Source organism: Pholcus phalangioides, unplaced genomic scaffold, assembly GCF_987345545.1.
Source record: "Pholcus phalangioides strain wild (caught in Gottingen) unplaced genomic scaffold, Ppha-v1.0 ptg000008l_1, whole genome shotgun sequence".
Lineage (NCBI taxonomy): Eukaryota > Metazoa > Arthropoda > Arachnida > Araneae > Pholcidae > Pholcus > Pholcus phalangioides.
The window spans coordinates 36,340,482-36,351,846 of record NW_028301601.1 but is presented as its reverse complement, the minus strand read 5'-3'; the positions used below and the strand labels follow the sequence as shown (position 1 = coordinate 36,351,846).

The following is an 11,365-nucleotide window of genomic DNA, read 5'->3' as shown; positions in this document are numbered from 1 at the left end:
AGCATTTCTGTTTAAAGTTAAAATTAAAAAATATTTTGATACTATTGTTTATGGATAGAATCGGAACAATCACCAGATTCTTGTGATACCAAACAAACAATATTATATTTATACCAAATAACATTACATTTTGATCAACATATACATCAGTCTTGATATTTTAACATCCAGTCTTAACAGTTTACAACCACAGATTAAGAGATATATGATATGGACATAACTACAAATTGAGAAAATTGCAAAAGTATCTCATCTTCAAAGAGATCTTATCTTAGAGAATATGAAACAAAATAACTTTGGTATGTTGCTAATCAATTTTCCACATCAAAGATGAGTTCGAAAGTGTTATTTTTTGGCACGTTTACAATGTTTTGTCTGAAATTGACAAGATTGCCACAAAATTTTTACAGGCTCTAAAATATTGGAAGAATTTAGAAGACATTATGAGCAACTTTGAGGTCTGAGCAATTTCAATGATTTTTTTAAAAACTGGTAATAAATTATAAATGTCATATAGATGTTGAAAAATAATTATTTGAGGCTATCCTCTTCTAAAATTAAATATCTTTTGCATATCCATGCAAAAAGTATCAACAATTCCATATTATACAGCTTGCAACAACCACTCTGATGCCCAGATTTGATTTCGGAAATTTTTAAATCATAATTACTTTGTTTTCAAATATTCTTTCATTCGATTGCTATGTTAGAGTAGTACAACCTGCCTATCTCCAATGGGAAATAATTTACAGATAAAGAGGATTTCAAGATTTATAGGCTCACAGGTGCATTAGAAGTAAAATACATCTGTTCTATACATTACTACAAAAATAATCTGAAAATTATTTATTATTTTCCTGGATAGGGTGATCAGAATTGAAGAAACCAGTATATGCGATTAACACTAGAAGGACCAGACTATACGTTATACCTATAAAGGCCACTGGCAGCCATTTTGATGGCTGCTTCTTTTCAGCACAATATAATTAATCATACAATTTAAAAAGAAAAAAAAAATAGCAAGAACTGTCCCACATGGTTAATCTATTAATTTCGAATGAATTTACTTCTTCCTAAGCATACAGGGTGTCCATAAAACGACTTTCCATCTTTAAATATATAGAGGACAACTGTGTTGAAAAGATTTTCTATTAAAAAAATATTGATAAACATTGCACCAACATCACAATGCACATTGTTCCATTTTGATGTGTGTCTTTTTATATGTGCATCAAGGTGTTTTATATTCAGACAATTTAGTTGTTCGCACACACTGCAGATGACATGTAATCTTATGGCACCATGAATTTTCACTATTGGGGAAAAAATACCCTAAAGCACTTACTATAATTTCATTCTACAAATTTATAAAGAGCAAAATGAGAAAAAACACATTTTTGTCTTTTTCATCCATATTACCTGATACAGATCAGTCTCTTCCAGAATCACTGCTTTCTCTTTTGGGTATATATAGCAAAAAGTCATGATCTGCATTATCAGAGTATGCATCATAAGTCTCCTCAGCCATAGATTCATTGTCAGAAATATCATTTGGTTGCGATATCATTATTTTGCAAACACGTCCGTCTTCTAAGAACCATTTCTACACATTGTTAATGAACCTCTATTTCCCAAGGGAGCTTATGAATCAGATGGTGGCATGAAGAGTTATGAAAAGTCTAACTAAAACTGAGTTCACCAGGTGAAAGATCAGAAAAAAAAAAGTTTCCTCAACCTTGGTAATAGAGACTATATATATAGCTAAATAATAAATGGTGTTTGGGTGTGAATACACAAATTTCTGCTGTGCCCATGAATATCCTTTTTAGCTAGTGGAGTACAATGATAGGGAATAAACCTAAAACAAAAACATTCAACGTAGCCCCCAACAAGAAAACATATAATTTAAATATAGCAGTCAAAATGACTGTTCTGGGCCATTCTAAGTATAAAGAATGATATCTCCCTGAACAAAATATTCAATGTCTTAAAGTTTTTTTACACAAAGAAAAATGCAAAGATAGTTAACAGTCACAAAAATGCCTGTCACAAAAAGTCAATGAGTGCCTATAGCAGATTATAGCATTACAAAATCAAAAACCATCAAAATGACTGCTCCGGCCATTCTAGTGTTAACTAGCTTTTTCAGCTTCCCTTCCTTTGGTAACAATTCTCCAAATTTTTAATTCTCGAATCAGAGCAAAAGTTTAATTACCTGGGAAAATTAGACCAGAGTCCTTTTTTTTATAGGACTTTTTAGAAAAATCTACCACTGGTTTTTGTTATAACTAGAGCCCGGATTATATGCACTAAAAAAGTGGCAAAATATGCTCTAAAAATATGCAAATATGCACTTAAAAATGTAAAAATATGCACTTAAAAATGCAAAAATATGCACTTATAAATGCAAAAATAAGCACTTGAAATACAAAATGTGCACTGAAAATTCCAAAATATGCATTAAACACCCCAGAATATGCATTAGAAATCTTGAAAAAGTCAAAAATTCCGAAATATGTATAAAAAAAGGGAAAATATGCATTAAAAAATACACCATGCAAAAAAAGCGAATGTGTTTTTAAAATACATGTTTTCTATTAGTGCATATGTATTTCATTTTTACCAAAAAATATCCCCTCATATATATGCATACAGCATATGCAAATAACTTCTACATATTTTTTATTCAGGCATTTTTTTAGTTTTCAGTTTGTTGTAGCTGCTCAATAACGAAAATAGCAGTAATAAAAGAATTTCGACACTATTTCTAAAAACAAAATTAACATTTTGACACATCTCTAGAAATAGCCTTACAATAAAACAGTTAGTAATCGTAAAATACTTTATAAATATGTATTAATTCACTAAATTTCACATACCGGGAAAAAAATCGATGTTATGAAAATATTATGAACAATATTTATTTGGAAAATTATAAAAAAAAAAGTGAGTTTAAGTAAACCTTCAAAAATATGCACTTATACTGGAAATTCTTTGATTTTATGCATTTATATGCATTAATACTAAAAAAGGCCAAAATATGCAAATGCATATGCACATATGCATTTGCATATAATCCGGGCTCTAGTTATAACATTTTTCTGGCATTGTGAGGTGGGAAAACCCACGCTGTGTGCGCCAGTGAAATTTTTTTAAACACTTCCAAAATATGGCCCACAGCTGCATACTCACAGTCTGACTTTGTATGCAGATACAGAAGTTTTATCAAAATCTTATTCAAATAAACAAATACATTTGATTGAATGGAAAATTCAGAGAAGTACAAAATTTAATGATAATAACGTGATCAGCACATATTCCCTGGACAGATCATCATGATCTGTCCAGGGAATTTGTTAGTGTTAGTAGACATTCATGCCCGACCCGGGATTCGAACCCAGACCTGCACAGTCATAAGCTAGCTCCCTAACCACTGGGCTGCCAGGCGGATTTAAATAAAAGTTTTGTGTCAGGCAGGTTTAACTATATTGAATCACAATTCATCATTTAGAAAATAATTTTAAATAGTTGTTTTATCATTGAAATAAAAGAAAGCAGTTGACCACATGAAAGTTAAATTTTATTGCAAATGATTCACCACCTAATATGTTCAAATGCTTTCAATTTTTCTCTTAATGTCACACATGTTCCCAGTGAGATAGAGTATTGATGACAGAAAAATACTATAAACTGATGGTCTATAAAACTTTTATATTACATTGAATTAACACTAATTCACATATTTGAAATCTTCAAACAACATTTTTCATAGTTCAATTCACAGAGAATTTTCACACATAAAGCTGTCAAAAGATGCTCACCCTTAGAAACATCTAACAGTAAAATATAATTGCACAATAAATCTGCTATGCACATATGTTTTCTTCTCATTGGCAATTAATTTTTTCACAAATGCTTGAATATTAATATTTTATTTAATAAATTGAAAATCTGGAAGAAACTATGAATCAACTCACAAATAAAAAGTGATGAGAGATTTCAGAAGTAAGGATTTAGCTTTGTCTTAACATACAATATAAGATCATTTGGATAATACAACTTTGCATAAAGAAAACTCAATGCAAACATAAATAGAATAAATGGAATGCTAATTTTTTTCTCCAAAACAAATGGAATGGAAATAACACTAAAGAAAACAATCATAAAAATAAAAGCGAAAAAGGTGAGAAGATAATTCAAAGCATCATTTAATGACTACATTTCATTTTTGAAGTTACAATAAATGAATAAATTGCAGAGATATGAATTTCTATTCACAAAATATAAATAGAAAGTTGATAGAAACACTAATTTCTATAAAAAAATAAACAATTTTAAGTTGCATAACTTTATATTAAATATTTATTAACCATACTGCCTAGTGGTTATGTCAGCAGCCTCTGCGAACTTCGATAACAATTAGGTTTTTTTTCCCCAAAGAAAGATTAACTAAAAGTGTTGTAAACACAACAAAAACTTTCATATTTATAACCTGTTAGATTAAGTGGAGATGTATTATATAAAGATTTTTTTTCATTTAACTATTAATATTTCAAAACCGATGACGTATCAGAAAATGCCAATGTAATTTTGAGATTCATCTCCGCAAAGAACTGTTTCTGAACTGCAAACTGAAGGGTTTTCACTAAAAAAAGTATTGATGCTACTGTACTGTAAGAAACATTCTAGCAACAAGATATCAACTATATGAGAATGAAAAGAGGGTAAATCATAGAAACTGTGAAATAAATTTTTATCAAAACTATCTTTCAAGGAGATTTTGAAACAAGCAATCAGATTTAGATTTAAAAAAAACATTGATAAAGTGAAAAAAAATTTTAACCATCACAAAACTGTAATGTATGAAGCTTACATCAATTCTAAGTGCTTTAACATGTAAATTCAGATTTTCAGTTTATAAATTAAATAGTACTACAGTGGAACTAAATCAATACGGCATCATAGGGACCAAACAATAAAAACATATTAAATAGGAAATATGTTTTTATACTGAAAACAAAATCAAGAAAAAAATTACTTTTAATTGGGAAAGCATCACAAGCAGGGACTTCTTAAATAGGATCCAATTTGCATAGGAAATTGATAAAAGTTTGTATTACTGTAACAGGTAATGATAATAAAGCACTCATATTACCATCACATTTATAAAAGAACATAAACTTTTCCTTTTTGTGTCATGTTTGATTAAATAGGAGAGAAGGTAGGGGAAAAAAAATTATAGGAGAAAAAGTAGCTCTTTTCATTTTTTGTAAAAAAAACTCTGCCTTGGAATAAAACAATTAGATCATTTAATGCTTGAAAAGCTGCATTTTTACTATGATCACATAATTTATGAAAACTAATGTAACCTAATCATAAAGAAAAAATTAAAAATTCATTTTTATTAATAACAAAAAGAATTAAAATAAATATAATCAATTACGTTTTAAGAACTAATAATCCTAACAATTTTGATTTTTGTAATTTTTAACTGGTTTCCCTTATAAAAACAAAAACATATAATAAAATCTACAAAAATATCAACAAAAACATAAAATTAAAATTTTTTATGAAACACATTAAAAAAAAAGAAACAAAACTTATACATTATTATTTCATATGACAAACAAATTAGATTTCAATTTAAACAATTTGGTAACTGGAAGTTGAAAAAAATAGATTTCTCAATAAAAATGTATAAAAGACAGAAAATTCTTTTTACTGATTTATGTAAAAAATATATTTTCACATTGCAAAAAATTACTGAAATTTTCATTAAAGTCACTGAGACACAAATCTTTCAACACAAATCTGTTTAAATAATTTGTAAATCACAGTTTTCCAACAAGAAAAGGAATGACTAAAAGATGACAATTATGAAACTACAAAGAAACAACTATCTCCGCATACTTAAAAAATATCAAGAGTTTTCCACTGGAATATTAAGACAGAACAAATGAAATGTAAATGCATCATGCTTATTACATATTATCAAAGAGATAACTGAGATATATGTAAACATAGTACTGTCTTACCAAAAAAAACATGTAATAAACAAGTTTGCAAGAACTTTTGCTAATGATACCTTTTAAGCTCAAAGGTGAATCTATCAATTCCTGTCAAGGAAGATACAAAATTGCATAGCCACAAAGTCTGAATTGATTAATTTTAATTTTTTATTTGCACCATAAACTATGGACCGAGATTCCATGCTGTTCTTGAACATGCTCTGAACTTTTTGTCTCTCCAGGAATCCTTATAAAATTTGTATTTATTCTTCAGTGATTGACAGACATTTTAACATCTCTTAGGTGATCAGTTTATGAAAATATAAACAGGGAACACCAAGGCTGGATAAATATATTGCCTGACATCAGAAGCAGCTCAAGTCTACCTGCCATCCTCATGCAACCTCATGCAAAGCCCCTAAAGATGACCCTGGTGGAGGTGCTGACAGGGCTTTCACTCAAACTAGTGAGTTTAACTCACTAGTTTAAACCTGACTTTTTTTAGTATAAAACCACAAATAATTTTCAACTGTACAAAATGTTAGTGATCATACATCTCTCTCTTAAAGTAACGGTCCAGCATTTTGGTCCAGGATGGATATACCATTCTAAATTATGGCCACATTACTGCTCTTACTGATAAGCCATCATTACTTATATTTATTCTGTAAAGATAAAGTAATGAAGCAAAAATTTTCAAGAAGCTTATTATATATCTATTTTTGGTGGTACAGCATCAAACAAGTAAGAAGTTGAATTTTTAGCCCCCCCCCCCCATGAAAGAGGACATTCTTGTTTCTGATATATGACGGTCCGACATCCTGTCTGTTCCCTCACAAGTTTCCTCAACATCATCTTCGTCAAAATACAGCTATGGCTCAGAAATGAGATTTCATTTTAGTTTTAACTACTGCAAAATTTTAAAAACTTAGGTGTCTAAATAAAGCCTATCTTAAGCTTCCACCCCTAACAACCTGCCACATCGTACACCTTGCACTCTCATTTAAGCCACCCTTGCCTGATATGACAAGGGAATGTAGAAATTTGGACTGGCATGCATGCCCCCTCCATAAGGCTGGGGATTCCAGCTTATAAGCCCTGTCAGACGATTATAATTTTTTTTCTACACTGTAAATTCACTATTGAGAAGTCCATGAAAAATATGACCAACAACCTGCCAAAGGCCTGAGGGCCCTGTTGCTGGATGTGGGGCCAGGCCAGCCTGTGATGATACAAGTGTTCCTACACACAATGTGTGAACTTCCAGAAAAAGGCTTTGTTAGGCAGTCATGATGTAATGTGTAGTCAATGTATTTTGATTAACTTTTACACCACTTTAGAGGTTTGGTGTGGTCATGGCAATCATGTCCTGCAACTATGACCATATGCTGGAATCTGGCATCCATCCAGGCTAGATTTTTTACATTCCTCTCACTATAGTTAAATACATAGGTAAAGAAAGTTAATGGGATTCGTCATAGGCAGTGTACAGAACCTTGTCAGCCAATTGCTTTTTTTGTGCAATCTCTCTCTCTCAGCTGTGAGTCAGGTTCTATTCCTAAAGATGATGTAACAGAGTGGTGAGGAAAAAAGTTATTTTTGGATATTAGTATTCAGCTACAATGTGGCAAATTAACTCTGAAAGATCATTGATTACCCATAACATTTTTTAAACATTCACTCTGTTACAATCTTTTACTCCATTAAAATATGCACTTTGTTTAGTGCTGATAAATAGGTAATGCTTGGAAATCCATGGCAATAAAAGTTCATGGTACACCGAAATATCTAACCCATACAAGGCATGTGATAGACTTCATAATGAGTGAAGATATAGGTCATAGATGAACCAATACCCTTCGCCCATTCAAAATATTGATATCATAGGTGTCAAGGCTTTGTTAGGCAGTCATGATGCAATATGTAGTCAATGCATTTTGATTAACTTTTACACCACTTTAGAGGTTTGGTGTGGTCATGGCAATCATGTCCTGCAACTATGACCATATGCTGGAATCTGGCATTTATCCAGGCTAGATTTTTTACATTCCTCTCACTATAGTTAAATACATAGGTAAAGAAAGTTAATGGGATTCATCATAGATTCATCATCATTCATTCATCACAGACTTGAAAATTTGTAGTTTATCCCGGGATGACACATTCCACATCAAAGAAAACATTTCAAACAAATAAAATGGAAAAACTGGGGATTTTTTAAAATTGTGACAGGTGGCCATATATAAATCTAGTTTTTTGGAACACATTTTTTCCTGCCCTGATTTTTTTAGCAATAATTACCCAATTTGCTTACTTTAACCATCATATTTGGTGATAACTACCGATTCTTCTTACTAGAAATCCTGATTCCCCATATTTTTCTTGAGAAAAAGGGGTCAGCCTGAAATTGCAAGGACTGGAAGAGTATTTTTTTTAGGGATTTCTCATTCAAACAAAGTTCAATATGATGACTTTTAGGGGTTTTTCTATGGAAATACGAAAAATCTGAAGAATTAGATTTCCAACTGGAAGATTTTAATACGGCTGAAAAATTGGAAGGCTTCCGGGCAAACCGGGTAAATCGGAAGCATTGGCACCTATGTGCCATAATTTGTTTCCTCTAATTTCTTAATCAGAGAAAAAATGCTACCCGACAGCTCATGTTCTAAGCTCCTCACCCCCGCATACACAAAATCAACACATATATCATTGGTGTGTATGGTGACGCATCACTAAATATTGTCAAGCCTTACAGACAAACAGGTTTGTGCAGGTGAAAATAAAATTACAGGAAACATTGCTGACAGCTGATAAGTTAGAATCTGAATCTCCAATTCAAGTGGTCTAGTTCTGATGTCAGGTCTTGATTCAGCCTTGATGATTCTCTGTAGCCAAAATAAGTTTAGAATTGCAGGTTCTAGTTTATTTGGCCATTGAGCCTATAGAAACATGCCATTCTGAATACAATTAACTTATTTAATCCAAACCTACGAAAAAATAAATGCTACACAAACTAAACTGAGAATTAAATTCTTTTTTAACAGACTCCGAAAGGTTTACCGAAAAAGTTGCAGAACTGATGTTAGTGCTAAGAAAAAAATTAGAGTATGAAAATTACATCTAATATTCTTGAAAATAACCACCTTCAGCAGCAATACACATAATAAACGTCAGTGCACAACTGTAAAAAAAATTGAAACAGGTTTCATAGACATTTGAAGACATACATTGAAGTTTTGTTCTCACCATTTTAGAAAATCTGTGCCCTTCTACAGTGGATTTCAATAGTGAAAAAAACGAGTAACATATGAGGATAGAGAAAGTGACACTTCTTCCATCAGCCATTCAGTTGGAAACTGCTACACAGTAACAGCAATGTGATGTTTCCCATTATCGTGTATGAGAAAAAAAACTATTTTCCATTCGAAATTGAGATATAACACAATATACTTTTTTCACCAGTCTGACCAAAAAAAAAAGTTGTTCCTTATTGATAGCCCCACATGGAGAAACAAACTGGTGGTTAATAAAACAACTAAATAACTTACTTTCTCCAGCCTTTTCAGAGCCCATACACCAGGCTTTTATAAGCTAATGCATTGGCTAGCTTTCAGGCTCTCTGCTCAACCTCAAAACCATGAACACCACTAAAAAAGATGTGAGAACAGAAAACTAAAAACTATAGTTTTTTTTTTTGGTATTTCATAGCTTTCAGTTGGCACTTTTCTAAGCTTAAAACTAAACTTTATTAATCCATTGATCAATCACAGACAATGCTGAAAAGAAAGAGCCTAAAAAATTTTTGCTGGGAACATAACTAATGTCAGAGAACGCATGTAACCAACTCTTTTATTAGCTAGATGATTACAGATTCACCCTCTGCAGGCAATGCTGTCTTCTCAAGTTTTCCAAGTTTTCTTTTAAGTGTGTGCCCAGTTCTAGAAAATTTTAGACAAACCTTATATAGTTTGTAACAATAGAACACAAATGTGATAGAAGCAGAGAAAAAACAGTAAAAACTAAATTTAACCTAACCATTAGCAAAAGTTCAGATGCTTTCGGTAAGATGCTAACATATAAACATGTACATATTTTTAAATTTCTTATGATACTAAAATAAAGAAATTATAATATTTTTTATGCATTTAACTAAAAATAATGTATATATATAACACTATGTTTATATAAATAAAGAGTAACCAAATGTGTGATCCAACTATACATATTTCTCTCATATCTACAAAGCAACAATATACATACTCACGCACATATATATATTATGTCATCTAGTTAACAATTTCATACCTTTCTTGTGTATGAAATCCATAAAAGTGTTCTCGGTAAAAAATTTAGTTTTCATCTTTTAAAACTCTGGATGTATCATACATGTTCTGAAACTGTCATACCTAAGCATTTAAAAACTGTTATTAAATTCATTTTATGTGGTTAAAATGCATGTCAGTTAATTTACATTCAACTCAAAAGATCCACCAATCACCTTGTCTTCCCCAAAAATTTGTTTTCACTACATAAACACAAGTTGTTTTTTCTCCCTAAAAATTGGTTTCCACATAATCAGTGAGATATACATTCACAAATGTCTGCCTGCAGACAATATTTGATCACGTGCGTCATCAAGAAGCTGTTTCTAAAAAAAATACAAGTTTTGATTTTCCACATCATGCAGACATTTATGCTATGCACAGGAGAAATCGCAAATTAGCATCCATGGATTCTACCAAGAGTCCTAAAGGGGAATCTAAAACAGCAAAAGGAAAAAACTGAAATGAAAAAAAATTAAAGAATAAAACAACTTTAGAGAATCATTGGGAGAATTATTTTATAAATAAAAGTCAATTATAATTAACTAGCACATAAGGAAACAACACGAGACAAAGGATGTAAGCATTGAACAATGTAAGCACAAAGCAATGTGTTAAATGCATATAATATGGCCATTACTTAAGACAGAACCTCGCTCAATAATAAAAACACAATCACCACTATTTATCAATATGCACCACTAAATATGATCACACATCAAGACAAATTTAAAAAAAAAAAATAATATTAAAAACATAATTGATAATAATAGCCAAAAAATAAATATAGTTCAAGAAGGGCGACCATACTTCCACTTTTTTCATATTTTCAGCTGCCTGGTCATTTTTGTGAAAATGCTTATCTAATCAGAAATCCATTATATTGACGGGAAATTGTTATATCATAGATATCAATAATTTGAGTATCTATGAGCTAATATGTGAAAAAATATTAACAAACCAGTTTAGAGCAAAGTGGTCACTCTAAAAGTTTAATCTTCTTTATCAGGTGTCAGAAATAACTAAAGACTTCAA

General features: G+C 30.9%; 1 protein-coding gene across 2 annotated transcripts in view; it reads right to left on the bottom strand.

The window, feature by feature from the left end:
* Window positions 1–5,665: 5,665 nt before the first annotated feature.
* Window positions 5,666–11,365, bottom strand: part of Itpr (Inositol 1,4,5,-trisphosphate receptor) — a 97,806-nt gene continuing 92,106 nt past the window's right edge. For both annotated transcript variants that reach the window (XM_089234567.1, XM_089234568.1), the window contains exon 60: window positions 5,666–10,789. The gene's annotated coding sequence lies outside the window, so the exon portion shown is untranslated. The remainder of the gene's footprint in view (window positions 10,790–11,365) is intronic.